This window comes from Silene latifolia, chromosome 9, assembly GCF_048544455.1.
Source record: "Silene latifolia isolate original U9 population chromosome 9, ASM4854445v1, whole genome shotgun sequence".
In the NCBI taxonomy this organism is placed as follows: domain Eukaryota; kingdom Viridiplantae; phylum Streptophyta; class Magnoliopsida; order Caryophyllales; family Caryophyllaceae; genus Silene; species Silene latifolia.
Window position 1 is genome coordinate 188,292,263 of NC_133534.1, and position 16,755 is coordinate 188,309,017.

A 16,755-nucleotide genomic window follows, 5' to 3' on the forward strand; every position below is an offset into this window, starting at 1 on the left:
TTTTAGCTGTAGACCGTATGAGAACCTTGTAATTCCTTTTGTTAGCTTTGGTTTTATAATGTAATCACTTAAACTTATTTAATAAAGTATGTTTCTTCATTGTCTTATGATTATCATGCCTCGGGTAACCGAGATGGTGGCATCCTTATACCAGAGTGGTCCTGGTAAGGCACTTGGAGTATGGGGGTGTTACAGATACAATTATGAAGGATGTGTTGGATGTGTTAATATGAACATATACTAATTGCCGTCTTATGTGAGTTGTATGTCGTATCAATGCCTCTACTTTTCCCGTACATGCGTTTAGGAACATGCAAATAGGGTTATATGTGAACTTGTAGGAGTTGGGATGGGTAAATAGCCCTTAAAGTGCATACTTGTTCAAGTGGAAAAAGGGACTTGGCTGACTAGAAGGCACTTGACCTAGTGCCTCTACCACTCGACCGAGTGGGCATGTTTACAGACCCTTAGGATCTCCTGTAAGTTTTGGCACTCGACCGAGTGGTGGATCCACTCGACCGAGTGTGTGTCACTCGGCCGAGTAGGAGAACCACTCGACCGAGTAGACTTGGGGGGGTTTCTGGAAAAATTCTGTAAGCCGAGTCACTCGACCGAGTGGGACACCACTCGACCGAGTGATAATCCACACTCGACCGAGTGGATCTGTGTTGTGTTCAATGCCTCTCGCCTCCTAATTTGGAGCATGTATTGACGTTTGTTACGCTTATTGAAGAGATATAATGCCGAGAACCCGTGCAAGGACCCCTTCACCTCCATCCCGCGTATCCTAAGAGGAAATGGAGCGACACATAGCTCAAAATGAAGCCCTCACCGAGGCCCTTAGGAATGTCATTAGAGATAGAGGTGCGGCGATGGATGCCTTTGCCATAAGCACCGCCATCTCGCGCCACCGCCCCACCAAGTACCTTGGGGTTGGGGAGCCTTGTCTCTTTAGCGACTGGGCAAGGGAAATGGAGAATGTATTCGAGGTAGTAAGGGGCCCTGAAGAGCTAAAGGTGGAGCAAGCCGCCTTCTACCTAGGAGGTCTCGCGGGAGGATGTTGGTATAAGGAGAGGGACGCTATGTGACACCCTCATATACCAAGGAGCTTTAACAAGACCTTTTTTTTTTTTGATAAAATGTGAGGGTATATATTAGAAAAAAAAAAAGCAAAATGTCCAACAATTTACAAAACAAACAACTTTAGCCTGTCATAAACAGCCTAAGCAACAGCCTTAGAAACCTATTTTCCTAAGCCAAAACTTATCCTTCTCAATACATAGATTTCTAATCTTTTCTTTCAGTCTCATGCTCACGCTTGCAATGATATCCTTAGCAATCTGTTCAGGGTGTCTCACCTGCATCTCCAATCTACATTTATTCCTTTACATCCATATCATGTAGTAGCAGCTGCATATAAGCAGTCCAAAGAACTGTTTCTGCAGAGGTGCCCGGTGCTCTCCCATGGATAGGGTCAGTCCTTGGGATTCTATAGCTGCACCACTTCTCTACTGCTGCAATTACCATGATGCTATACTCACAAGAGAAAAATAAATGGTCATGCGTTTCAACTCCATTGCCACAAAGCACACAACCATCATCATCAGTATAGCCTATCCTCTTCAGTTTTGCACGCACATTCAGAGCCTTATGCATACATAACCAGGTGATTACTGACTGTTTGGGGATAGCCCAACCACTCCATACAGTTTTATGCCATTGACATGTAGCTTCTCTATGCCTGCTCCATTCATAGACACTCTTGATACTGTATCCCTTATCATCTAGAATCCAACTCCCATTCTGAAATCCAGCAACAAATTTGGATTTCATTTTGCAAATTTTCTTCCAGTACCAGGCAACATCTAAACTAGGCTCATAAGTCTCCCACTCATGATTTTTAATGTAGATTGCTCTTACCCATTTGACCCAAATTCGATCAGGTTGTGTATATACCCACTCCACCAGCTTAGTCACAGCAGCATCATTCCACTTCTGAATTTGTTTCACTCCCAGTCCACCCTCCTCCTTTGGCAAACATATTTTAGACCATCCCACAAGAGGAGTTCTCAGGTAGTCTGCAGTTCCATCCCACAAATAATTTCTACACAAACTATTGATGCTCTTTATCACTGCCTTTGGGAGTATAAAAATTGCTGCCCAGTATGTATGGAGGGTGCTAAAAACTGAATTGATTAGAGTAATCCTTCCTGCATAGGATAGCTTCCTCGTCCCCATACCCCTGATTCTTTGAATCACTTTCTCAACCAACACATTGCAATCTGCCTTGTTTATTCTTCCTGCTTTCATAGGTATTCCCAAGTATCTAAATGGCATGATACCTTCCTGAAAACCTGAGACAGCCAGAATGTCTTCTTTAAGCCGTGCTGTGACACTATTGAAGAAGACTTCAGATTTTGATGCATTCATCTGAAGGCCTGAAGCTTTGGAGAACGTAGAGAATGCTCTGAGTAGGAGCATGATAGACCTAGCATTACCTTTGCAGAATAATAACAGGTCATCTGCAAATAACATATGATTGAGCTTGAGAGGGCCACACAGAGGATGATAATTGAAGAGCCATTTTTGCACAGCATAATCTATAATCCTCGTAAGATACTCCATGCATATAACAAAAATGAGAGAGGAGATGGGGTTCCCTTGCCTTAATCCCCTTCTGCCTTTGAAATACCCAAAGTGATTACCATTAAGGTTCAGGGTGAAACTAGGAGTGGTGACACAGCTCATGACCAGTTTCCTGAATTTATCAGGGATCTTTAGAGCTTGAAGCATTTGGTCCAAAAATTTCCATTCCACACTGTCATATGCTTTTTGTATATCAGTCTTAAAGAGGCAGCGAGGAGACACACTTTTCCTATTATAAAGCTTAATAATATCCTGGCAAATCATGACATTCTCTAGGATATATCTCCCTTGAACAAAGGCTTCTTGGTTTTGGCTTATAATATCAGGCAGGATCTTAGCAAGCCTATTGCAAAGTAACTTTGATATGGTTTTATAAATTACATTGCAACAGGCTATAGGTCTAAACTGTTGCACCTTGCCAGGATTATTAACTTTGGCAATCGGAGTGACAGTGGTGGCATTTAGCTGATTAAGCAACTTCTCTGTGTCAAAGAAGTTTAAAATAGCTTGAGTGACCTCCTCCCCTACAATATCCCATGCATCTTTGAAAAACTTGCTTGTATATCCATCAGGACCAGGAGACTTATCATTGGGTATGCTAAAAATGGCCTGTTTTATCTTCTCTCTAGTGACAACCCTGTTCAGAATAGTAGAATGCTCCTCAGTGCAGCACCTCCCTTTTTGGACAATAGAGATATTAACATTTTCATTTGGCTTGCTGCTACCCAGAAGATTTTTATAATAGTCCAAGGATGCTCCTTGAATGCTAGATCCTGTAGTGCATACACTGCCATTCTGATCTTCAATTTGCAGGACCTGATTCTTCAGCATTGTCTTTTTAATAATGCCATGAAAGAAACCTGTATTGCTATCACCATTCTCCATCCATTTTATTTTTGCCTTCTGCGCCAGGTAGCTGCTTCTAGCATTAGCAAGATCCCTATAGGCCTGAGCTGTCTCTATTTCCTGCTTAATCAGGTTTGGGTCAGTAGGGGTCTGCTGTAGCTGTTGTTGAATTTTCTCCAATTTTTCCTTTGCAATATCAGTATTGTTCTCTACATCAGCATAACATTCCCTATTGAGCTTCCTTAGCATAAACTTTAGAGCCTTTAGTTTTTTGACCACTCTAAACATTCTTGTCCCAGCTACATTCACACTCCAACCCTGCTGAACTATAGCTTTAAACTGCACAGCTTGTCCCCACATATTATAATATCTGAAAGGGGGTCTGCCATCACACTCCCTCAAAGAAGAGCTTACTGTACATGGGTTGTGATCAAATAAACCCTCTGGATGAAAATGAGCTTGCAAGTCAGGGAAACAATCCAGCCACTCTTGGTTTACAAGAAACCTATCAAACCTACTGAAGACCCTACTATCTGGACCCTGCTTATTATTCCAAGTAAATTTGGAACCAGTAGCAGGGATATCTATCATCCCACATTGATCAAGATAATCTCTAAATGGTTCCATTTCAGCAATAGAGCTCTGTCCTCCCAGTCTTTCCTCAGGAGTGAGAACACAGTTGAAGTCCCCTGCCATTGCCCAGGGCCCATCACATTGCATAGCAAAAGCCTTCATTTTTCTCCATAATTCTTCTCTACTCACAATATCATTATGAGCATAAATCATAGTTAAATAGAACATCTTTCTATTAATTCTAGAATATACCCTCATATGAATAAACTGACTACAATAATCCAAAGGCTGCACATCATAAGTATTAGGGTTCCACACAACCCAAACCCTACCTCCCTTATGAAACCTAGTGTTGGTAGTTAAGCATCAGCCTTCACAGAGTTTATTACCTATACCCACTATATTCTCAGGCTTCACCTTTGTTTCAAGAAGTCCAAATAAGCCAACATTATTTTTATTCATAAACCATTTAACACTACTCTGTTTATCTACATTGTTTAAACCGCGTACATTCCAAAATCATATCGTATTCATTGATTGGGAGTATGGATTAGGGTACCTGTTTGTCCAATACCTTCCTTAGGCGCCTGAGTAAGAGCAGCAAGGAAAGTAGGAGACTCATCTCTTCTTATTATTCGAACACCAGACGCACTGCCTTGAGAGTTGAACTTCACTATTTGGCTTGCAGGCGTAGAATCCAGAGGAATCACAGCAGTTTTCACAGCTTTGGGAACAGGAGGTGTACTTCTCCTTGGACTGAGCTGCACAACTTGCTGCACAGGTTTCCATATTTTTTGTTGCTTCTGAAAACCCTTCTTACCTCCTTGTACCTCTTTCTTACAAACCTTTGCTTCATGTCCATATCCTTTGCATTTGAGGCAGAGAATGGGTTTCCATTCATAATCCACATCAATAACCACCCTCTTCCCTGTCTCATCTAAGAATTGAACCTTCTCAGGCAGCTTTTGCCCTATTTTTAGTTCCACCATCACTCTTGCATATCCCAACCTAGTCTTCTCCACTGTTGCAGAATCACTCTTGACATACTTCCCTACTAAACCTGCTATCTTAGGGAGGCACACTCCCCAAAATTTGAGAGGTAATCTGATCAGTTTGATCCACGCAGGGACCTCTTTAATATCTTCTTTCTGAATATCAATATTCTCCTCCCATGGCTTCACTATGAGTGGTTTGCTATCAAACATAAAGTATCCTGCCTTTAGGATTGCCTCCTTGTCCTAATTATTTTGAAAACGTACCAGGAAAACTCCATTGGGAAGAAAGGAGATTTTGTCTATTGCATATTTTCCCCATAACCTCTTAACATAGCCTTCCAGGACCTCCCATGGAGGGTTTGCGCCAAGCACAAAACAATAAATTACCTGCCGCCAGTATGAGATCTCATCCTTAACATCATCCTCTGTGAATTGGATGATATCCCTCCATATCAGTTTCCTGTTCTTCCTCATGCTGTATCACATCAGCCGGTTTCTCCGGAATGATGTTCCATTGTTCATCAGCTAAACTCTCCTCGTCTGACTCCAACTGTAACCCTGGTATTCTAACAATCCCCTGCACATGCTTTGTCTTCTTCGCATCCGAGTTAGTTGGTCCATTTTTTTGTGAAACAATTTTCCTTAACGTATGCTTTCTAATCTGTTTGGAAGCAAAGTGCTTTGCTTTTGACTTCTTCGCTGAATTTCTAGCCATATTCAATGCAAAAAAGTCAATCGCAGATGACGACAGCTTCTCTCTCTCTCTCTCTCTCTCTCTAGGTCATCATAATCCCTTTAACAAGACCTTCCTGTTAGGTTCATATACCTATTATATATTAGACTCCTCTAATAGTGAACTAATTAACTTGTTAATTATATGCTCTTTAGATCTAGTGCATGCATAACAAAATAAAAGATTTATAAGAAAAACAATGTCCCTTACATTGCTATATGGTTCGAAATATAGGGCACAAGTAAGGTCACCTTCCTTCACTTGTTATTGAGCTTAATGTGATGGATGATCCTCCAAGATCCCAAGTATAGAAATCCTCCTTAGATTGCACCCAAGACTTACCCTTAAACTAGTATACTAATTAACTAGATTATTATACTAGTACCCTTAAAATGATTCTAATATTATTACTATTACTACACTAGTAATGTTATTGTGATATTAGAATGGATGAACAAATGCTTGTGAATCTCATAAAACTTGTTTAGAGAAAACTAGAGAGAAGGAGTATATTTTGCATGTATGAGATGTGAATGAATTAGGTGTAGGAAAAATGAAGACAAAAGTCCTCATATGTAGAGGTGAGGCCGGGTGGGTAGGAGCCAAAAGGCATCTTGCCTTTTCTCTTTTTGTCTTCACAATGTTTAGGTGTGTAAGACATTGTAAGATAGGTGTAAGGCTATAAAAGCAAAGCCTATGATTATTTATCAGAAAATAAATCAATGTCACACCATTATAACTCCCTCCATTCGGTCCATGCTCTTAAAATGGACTACCATTTTATTTTATCAATTTGTCATTTGTCACACAATATGTCACATGTAGTATTTTACATGTTATTAATTAATTTAATGCATATTTATCACATAAATATCATTTTACAAATTAATTAAATTATATACAACAAATTGACTAGTGATACTTGATCATATAAATAAAATGGGTCATATAATTATAATTCACAACATCTTGTAATTATAATTAACCATTCATTCTTATCTCTATTGTTTCTCAAACAATAAGTAGTTTTAGTAATAAAGCATTTTTATTACTAAAATAAATCTTATTTAATCCCATTACAATAAGATATTAATGTTCTCTCTCACAAGTAAATTGTTCACTTTTAAGGAATTGATTACCTTGTATCGTCATACAATTAATCAATTTATCCATTAAGGAAATTGTCCTTTAGGTGGGACCTTAAGGGATCAACTGACCACCACCGTCACATGACAGTAATGTCAAACTCTAGTCAGCCAATCATTACCGATTAATGACGACCAGTTGATTATATAATAAATCATCCCTCACGTATTCTTTATATGGGATTTAATTATGATATTAAATCATGTGATCGCACTATTGTTGATGACACATTTTCCAACAATCTCCCACTTGCCCGAGACAAGTGTGCGTCACCAATTCTCTTGTCCTATTACAATCTCCCACTCAATGCAAGGTGTCTTACAGGTCGTACTTACACTTGATCATATCTTGAGTGGTTTCCTCGATCTGGAGAGTAACTGTCTGACCGGAATTATCTGCCATAGATACCTTCCGAGCGTGGCCACGCATTTCCAGTTAACTACTCCTCGAGTGGCCTTGAGATTTCGAACAACCCTGACAAGGGGTGGACAATTCCTGTCGCCCTATTCCCTTCGTTCAGCCACAGTCCATCATAACCCAAAATATACCCAGTTTGACCTCATTTACGAAATCATAGTGTATAAATCAAAGCTAATCAGGAGTTGTGCCAACTTGGGCGAATAGTCTCTAGTCAAAAGAATTGACTCATAAGAATACTATAGTAGCTCTTGCCACGACCGGGCTTTATGAATTACCAGAACTCTATAAGCGGTCACTGCCCGACAGAGTGTCCCATACAGTCTGCCTATGTGATCGACTAGTCATCCCATATGACTCTATGGCACTTGAACTTGCCATCAATCGCATCACACTCTAGTCACTTTGAGACGTCACCTCATATAAGTAACTAGGGGCGAATACCATGTCAATCCCGTTCACTTTAATGGGGTTCAATTTGTTCTCAACAACCCATTCGGATACGACAAGGTAATGGGTGAGTTTAATAAAACTCAAACGATAAATGCGATTATCACATATGAATAGTCATTACACTATTACTACTTCATATCTTATAATCTTTAGTGTATTATTAACACTAGTTTAGATGCAATAAGAGCTTGGAAAGTAGATATACCCGATATCCGTATATTCCAACTTTATTAATTGCTATTTCCTTTCATTCAATGTCATCTCTAATGACATAAATTTATCCAAGTATATGTCTAGATTTCTTACTAGACTTGGGCTCTTTAACTTGAAAGATGCTCCCACTGTTATCGCATAACTTGTGACAAAATCATTTGTAGAGGGATTCACCCTTAATCCCTACATTGACGATTTTATCACAATTTACTTAGATTCCTTTTGTAGAATTTGCAATGCACGAAACTAAAACACTTTTCTTAGTTTCTTACTCCTTTGTCAATAAGACATCCTAGGATTTCAACAAATCCTTTTAAGTTTGGAAACTAAAGTTTGTACAACCCTTCAACACCTAACTTAGTTTATCATCCAAACATATGAACGAATCCTTAATTCTTCTCTAGAATCTCAAGGATGTTCTTTAAGGCTTTCACAAGCCATATCATGGGAATTATTCCTTTTATTGACTTATTATGCTCTCAGCATATGTCACACCATGGCATGTGCGTCTGTTGGCATACATGATCATTCAAATGGCGGAAACATTAGCAATCGATTTCATGTAATCAACAACTTAATAGGTTCAGTGAACGACTATGACTCGATCATAGTAATTCCAATTTCATCATCATGAATAACCCATTCAACCTTGTTGATGTTACAACAGATACGAAAGATCTTATCATCATAAGACTCTCAACTCCATGCCAATATTCTCTCACATAGATTTCAAAATCTAGAATACATCGCACCTTTTCCTAGTCTCCCAATCACTCTTGCCACAAGAGAGAATGGGTACATTATTCTCAATAAGTAATATGTTATCAACATATAAGACATGGAGAAACAATTCTAGCTCCCACTTAACTTCATGTATAATCATGATTCTTCAATCATGTGAATGAAACCATTCACTATTATCACATGAACGAAAAATACAATCCTTTAATGCTTGCTTAAGACCACTCTGGGATCACTTAAGAAAGCTACGCATAAGATGTTAGGACTCTTAAATCTTTATCTAAGATTTTGTGTTCAAAATACTTCCTTCTCTAAATTTCCATTTTAGAAAAGCGAATTTTTATTCGCCATTCTTCATTAAAATGAAATGCGGCAATTCCTAACATAATGTATCTTGATCAACATCTTCATGTCAATCTTATGCATTTGAGTACTCTAAAGCTCTATTTACCTTTAAAGAGACCCTCACCTTAAAGTAAATCTACTCATGAGCAACCATTTTTGGATTGTAATGCGATGGCTCGTATGTAACAAGGTCATGATACGATCACTTTCACAAAGTAATATTTTTAAACAATAAGACATGTGCGATAAACTCCCACTGAACTATACTCCCATTCTATCTTTATAGATTATAGTTTTATTACTTTCACAAAGTAACACTATAACTATAAGACATGTTTGTTACGATCTAGTCCCACTCTATCTCTTAGAAATACCTCTATCTTCTTAAGAGATAGCTTTGTGAGTTACAAACATATATATGGTGGAGTATTAGGAGTTTATCTAGACTATATATTAGCTTTCAAAAGGCCATCCCTATCATGGCAGTTTGATTCATGTAATATGCGAGTCTGATCCATGTGATTTGTTAAATAGACTCTCTATTTCAGGTATTTCCTGGTTGACCATCCGTTTAGAATTACTTGTCCGTTTTGGATTGGAAATTCCCAAAATTGAGTTCAACAACTCAAACCGACTCATATTAGTTTGATTTTATGGGTAGTGACTCTAGGTCATAATCCATCTTTAATAAATCAAATTTATTACTTAGATCTTTGCTACTACGATCGGATCGTAATGCTTTAGTACTTTGTTCAATTGGTTCTCTACATCATTTAGAAATTTCTCAAATCTCTCGAATGCTTCACTTTATATTTGATTGAGTAAATATACCTATATCTACTTAAATCATTGTTAAAAGTGACGAAGTAGTCATAAATTTCCTTTGCGATGATGCATATTTAGAACACATACATCGGCATGTATTAGTCCCAACAAATCACTTGCTTGTGTCCCTTTACCACTAAAGAAAGTACAAATCATATTGCAAAGGAGACAAGATTCGCACATTCCATATGATTGAAATCATATGGTTCATTAAATCTAGTCGACACTAGCCTTTAATGCGTTTCTCATTTACGTAACCTAATTGAAAAATCAAATGTATAAATCATTTGGATTACTAGTTAGGAGTCTTTTGGATCGTATTATGTAGATATCATTGCTTGAGTTGGAAGTGTCTAAAACTTGTATATCATAAAGATAAGTGACATGGCTCACAGCCATGTCAATTTTCAATAAAATACAACAATTGTCTTTGAAGGCAAAATATAAATCCTTTCATGTCTCACATAGAAATGGAAACAATGTTTTAGACTAAATGGGTACATAATAACAATTATGTAAATTATAACTCAAAGTTCTTAGGAAAAACAAGTACATAAGTCCCTCTTGAAGTGGCGGCTACCCTAGCTCCATTTCCTTGTCGGAGATTTATATCACTCTTGTTTAGCTTTTCCACATTTCCAAGTCCCACTTGGAGTAATAAGTCCAACTTTGATATCTTCCAAATACTTGGGGAAATTTCGCTTCCAATGGCCCATGACATTACAATAATGACATTCCTCATAATATTTGGCACCCTTCTTGGTCTTGGTAGTCCCACTATCCATTTCCAATTCATAATCAGGTTTGGGTTTCTCGCCCATTTTCGCCTTCCCTTTATTAATACCAATACTCCTTTCATTTGCAAGGACACTCTTGCTAGAACTCCCACTGAATTTAATATTTCTCTTTGTTTCTTCAAACAAGGATGCCTTAGGTTTTGTAAGATTTTCTTCACAAGATTTTCTTTCCAAGGTGGTGGGCAATAATATTGAAGTGGGTGGAGTGGAGGTGGTAAAGAAGCAAAAATTTCCATCCTGACCAATGCCAATGCGTAATTTTCTAATCGTATCATTGTCATTCTCGGAGCATTTTTCAGCGAATGATTGGAGCCATGTTTCAACGGTGATTGGTGTAGGAGTATTAGATGAATTTGGAGTTGCCATTGCAATTGTAAAAATGATTTTGACTACAAAATAGGAAGTTTGAAGGAATTAATTAACATCTATCGTTTTAATAATACTCGTAATTATAACTACAAGTATTTAAGCATCTATGTAGTGACCTCCACCCAACTAACATAAATGATTCCGAGATCTAAATTCATATTAATACGGGTACGGTGAGCCGAATCATCCCTTATTAATATAACTCGATGGATTAACTCTTTAATCGATTCTACTTTTAGAACTCTCGGTCGATAAAAAATACTCTAATTTTCATCTTTAGCCCGGAACACATGCGACTACGGTCACGAATACTTCCGTTGAGCTCAATCCAAATTTCGATGTAATAACATTTTACTACCCCACTTCGCCAATGTAACAAGGTTTGTATTACGGTGAAGCCGGATTAACTCCCTTATGAAATTGGTACTTCATGGGTTCTACTATTTGGTAAGGCTATATCTCAATTATTATATGTGAGAGGTCTTGTCAATTTATTATCTATCACGTTTTAAGTGAACTACGATAATTATAATTGACACGGTCGATGACTCGATATGAAATGCATGTGTTGTTATGGCGATTTGGCAATGCATGCAACATATTAAAAGAAATGCTAAGCAATAAATAAAATTCCTAGTATGACCTTCCTAAAATAGAAAATCAAATAATCTATTACATATTCGGAAACCAACTCCTTTGGTCCCTTGAATCTTCAATTTGCACGCCTCCCAAGACACCGTCTTCGTCGGATCACCTTTCCGAATGGCACCGTCTTTGAAGATGCTCCATAATTACAAATAATAATAAAAATACAAAGCTATTCCTATTATACATTTGTAAAATGGATAAACTAATAAAAATAAAGGTGATACGAGATCACATTAAATTACAACCGAATCAACATTCCCTTTCATTACGAGTAATATTGATTAAGACTAAGGCCATACTAAGATAAAATTACATAATTCAAAATTACATAAATAAAAGACATTCAACAATTAAAATATGAAGCATTATAATATGTACCTATCATGCCAAATGATATGCCAAATCGCCCTATTTAACTTATGTCGTATATGTAACCCGGTTTTATGGAAATGCGTGATAATAACCTTTTAAAATCACTAATTAACACTTAAATCACATCTAAGCTCAAGTTAATTATCCTAACACTTTTTAGGACTCAAAAATTATTCATCACATAATTTTTGACAATAATTCAACTTGATTTAATTTTATGCTCATTTTTGACCTTAAAATCATAATAGTTATGAAATAAATCCAAATTAAATTATAAAAATTTCAAAATTTGAATTTTAAATTTTTGAACATTCTGTAATAATTCCATGACACTCATAATGTCAAAAATCATGGTTAAAATTTTCGAATTAATTTTGGGAAAATACAGTTGCATTTTATCTGTTTTATCTCATAAAATATTTAAAGTATCCAAAAATTACTCCAATAATTTTCACAACTTTAGATATGATAAGTGAGATATTTATACAACTTAAAATAATTTTCTTAAGCCATGCAATACGTTTTAACTATTTATGCTAAAATGGTCACTATTTATGCCATTTTTACTCTAAAAATCCATAAATCATGCTAAAGAGATCTTTTAATATCGAAATTTACATACACTCTATAAATTATGTATGTGACATCATATTAAAAAATCATCGCTTAATTCGAAATTTAACTATTTTTAACCATTTTACCTCTTTTAATCCATTTTTATCTCATAAAAATCATAAATCATGCAATATTAATCAAATTAACACGAGTTTTTACACACAATTTGTAAAATATGCATGTGAGGTGATATAAAATTTTTAAGGTCAGAAACTTAGTTTAACTATTTTTAGCATTTTGATTCCCATTTTAGTCATAAAAATGTAATAAAATGACCAAAAATCCTTAAAATGAGCAATAAATTTCCATAAATCATAAAAATGACCTAAAAATATTTTAGGACCAGAATATATAACATGCATGGTTATTTCGTGGCTTATACTTATAAATCACAAATTTTTAGTTTTATATGTTAACCTTTTAACTCGGAAAAACAATAACCGATTATGCATGCAACATCCTTATGCTCTGATACCACTTGTTAGGTTCATATACCTATTATTAGACTCCTCTAGTAGTGAACTAATTAACTTGTTAATTATATGTTCTTTAGATCTAGTGCATGCATAACAAAATGAAAGATTTATAAGAAAAACAATGTCCCTTACATTGCTATATGGTTCGAAATATAGGGCACAAGTAAGGTCACCTTCCTTCACTTGTTCTTGAGCTTAATGTGATGGATGATCCTCCAAGATCCCAAGTATAGAAATCCTCCTTAGATTGCACCCAAGACTTACCCTTAAACTAGTATACTAATTAACTAGATTATTATACTAGTACCCTTAAAATGATTCTAATATTATTACTATTACTACACTAGTAATGTTATTGTGATATTAGAATGGATGAACAAATGCTTGTGAATCTCATAAAACTTGTTTAGAGAAAACTAGAGATAAGGAGTATATTTTGCATGTATGAGATGTGAATGAATTAGGTGTAGGAAAAATGAAGACAAAATTCCTCATATGTAGAGGTGAGGCCGGGTGGGTAGGAGCCAAAAGACATCTTGCCTTTTCTCTTTTTGTCTTCACAATGTTTAGGTGTGTAAGACATTGTAAGATAGGTGTAAGGCTATAAAAGCAAAGCGTATGATTATTTATCATAAAATAAATCAATCTCACACCATTATAACTCCCTCCATTCGGTCCATGCTCTTAAAATGGACTATCATTTTATTTTGTCAATTTGTCATTTGTCACACAATATGTCACATGTAGTATTTTACATGTTATTAATTAATTTAATGCATATTTATCACATAAATATCATTTTATAAATTAATTAAATTATATACAACAAATTGACTAGTGATACTTGATCATATAAATAAAATGGGTCATATAATTATAATTCACAACATCTTGTAATTATAATTAACCATTCATTCTTATCTCTATTGTTTCTCAAACAATAAGTAATTTTAGTAATAAAGCATTTTTATTACTAAAATAAATCTTATTTAATCCCATTACAATAAGATATTAATGTTCTCTCTCACAAGTAAATTGTTCACTTTTAAGGAATTGATTACCTTGTATCGTCACACAATTAATCAATTTATCCATTAAGGGAATTGTCCTTTAGGTGTGACCTTAAGGGATCAACTGACCACCACCGTCACACGACAGTAATGTCAAACTCTAGTCAGCCAATCATTACCGATTAATGACGATCAGTTGATTATATCATAAATCATCCCTCACGTATTCTTTATATGAGATTTAATTATGATATTAACTCATGTGATCGCACTATTGTTGAGGACACATTTTCCAACACATCCCTAGCATATAAGGACGTCACCATCTCAGTTGCCCGAGGAAAGTAATCATCAAAAGTCGATAAAAGAACATTTATAATAACTTTACAAGTGATTTAACCAAAACTACTAATACAAACGATACATCTTATCAACACTATGTAAACTACTCTTGTCACGACTCGTGAAGACTCATCACGCCCGGAACTCCAGCTACCATCCAAGACATCACTAAGACCGACTGCTCACCATAAGGGATCACGGCAGACACAACAGAGACAAAGAAAAAAAACCACACAAGGTCAGTAACCGAGGCAATACACAATATTAACTACCAACATGATACAAACATAACCAAGCACACACACAAGTCACAACCACTCCAGCCTATCACCATCACCGACTGTCCACTGGACCAGCCCTGCCAGTGGAGGATCGCAGCCGTACCCACCTAAGCCCCACTCATCATACTGAGCGATAACCCTGTCCCCATTAATGTGCACATCCCCTCCGTGGCATCCCGTCCCGTGGCGGGTTCCACGGAGGGCGAAACTAGGGCGTGAAGCCACTCCCGCAAGTGACTCCACTCAGCCGAGAACACACCTCGAGAACCATAGACATCACAATCAGCTGCACTACAATAACAACCAACGAAACAGCACAACACCAACCGATTACCATAATCAATCAACCACACTGACACTACAATCAATACAACAACCGTCACACTAAACAACCAACAGAAACTGAATAGGCGAACCTACCTTTAGCCAACCGCAGCGATTCCTTGTTCAATCACATGACATCAACCAAGCAAGCAAAACCCCTATACAAACAGCATAAATGCCTATTACTACCACCACAATCCTACAAGGAACAACAATGACAAAGATGATGATGATGACAAACCTACGCATCGTATATCGGCGTCAAGACCGCTACCCGACTCAAGCAACCTATCCCCAAGGCACAAGCATCCTCAAAGGCTCCCATGGAAGGAATTAAGGTGAAGGGAAGGAGGTGAGGCGACATCTAGGTCTGAAGGAAAGAGGCGGAAATGATTTGAGATTCTATCAAAACACGATTATAAAACCTCGCTGTAAAGACGCTACTTGATGGAGTAACCAACTTACTCGATCGAGTGGCCCCTACTCGATCGAGTACCCAAGCTAATCGATCGAGTAGCCTCTACTAGATCGAGTAACACTCATCCCCAAAGTCTATCATGACACAAGGCATCTCTTGCACGCATTCCTAAAGGCTATCACATGCCCCCAAGGTCGGTCAACGTTGGTCAACGGGTCCCTAAAAGGACGGGTATTACAGTCTTCCCCCTTTAAAAAGAATTTCGTCCCCGAAGTTCGACTCACCCTCCCCGAAACCACACGACAAGAAACCAAGGTCGACACCACCGTTTACCCGACGCAGGTCCACAACTCTCTAGAAGCATTATCCCCTACGTATGTCCAACAAACATCATCATCATCAACTGTCCAACACACCACATATTCAAACCTCTAAAAACCACTACTTGAATTACCGAACACACCACATGCAACAAACGATCCTATCACAGATCCAACAATGTATGATTCATAGTCGCACAACGCAAAACTACCGACGACAACTCCGCTACTGTTCTTGACATCATCTTCTTGTTATGACCATCTTCTCATATAACACGTAAATTACTCATTTTCACTTAATACACAATTTCCTCAACAAAACCATTAAAACAATTATAAACTCGTACTTGAAATGTAACAGAGACATTATAAAACATTACAAGCATACGGCAAAATTGTTATAATTTCGGCTTTTTCTTTTGCGACATTACTCGTCCCCTCTAAAAGGAACTTCGTCCCTGAAGGTCACCATCAAACGACTTTTCCTGTCCCCCAAACCGACACAAAAGACACCACTTGACATTACTCATAAACCACTGAACACAACATTTACTACCTGCGCACCACTTCTAACGGACACTATGTTGTTACAATTAATATAAACGTGAACTATAGAAATCACACACTATTTTCGGACACATATACACATGTCTCTTATGACAACCTAGCAACCTTTCCACAACTTGATATGAAACATTACTCTGAAGAAATGGAAATATTATAAGCATATTACCCGAATGGTCATGACAGATGGTACGCGCATAAAGATTTCAAAGCGTACGAATACCACTAGAACAATGTAAATTACTCAAGTCCTTCTCCACCCATGACATCCGACACTACATAACCA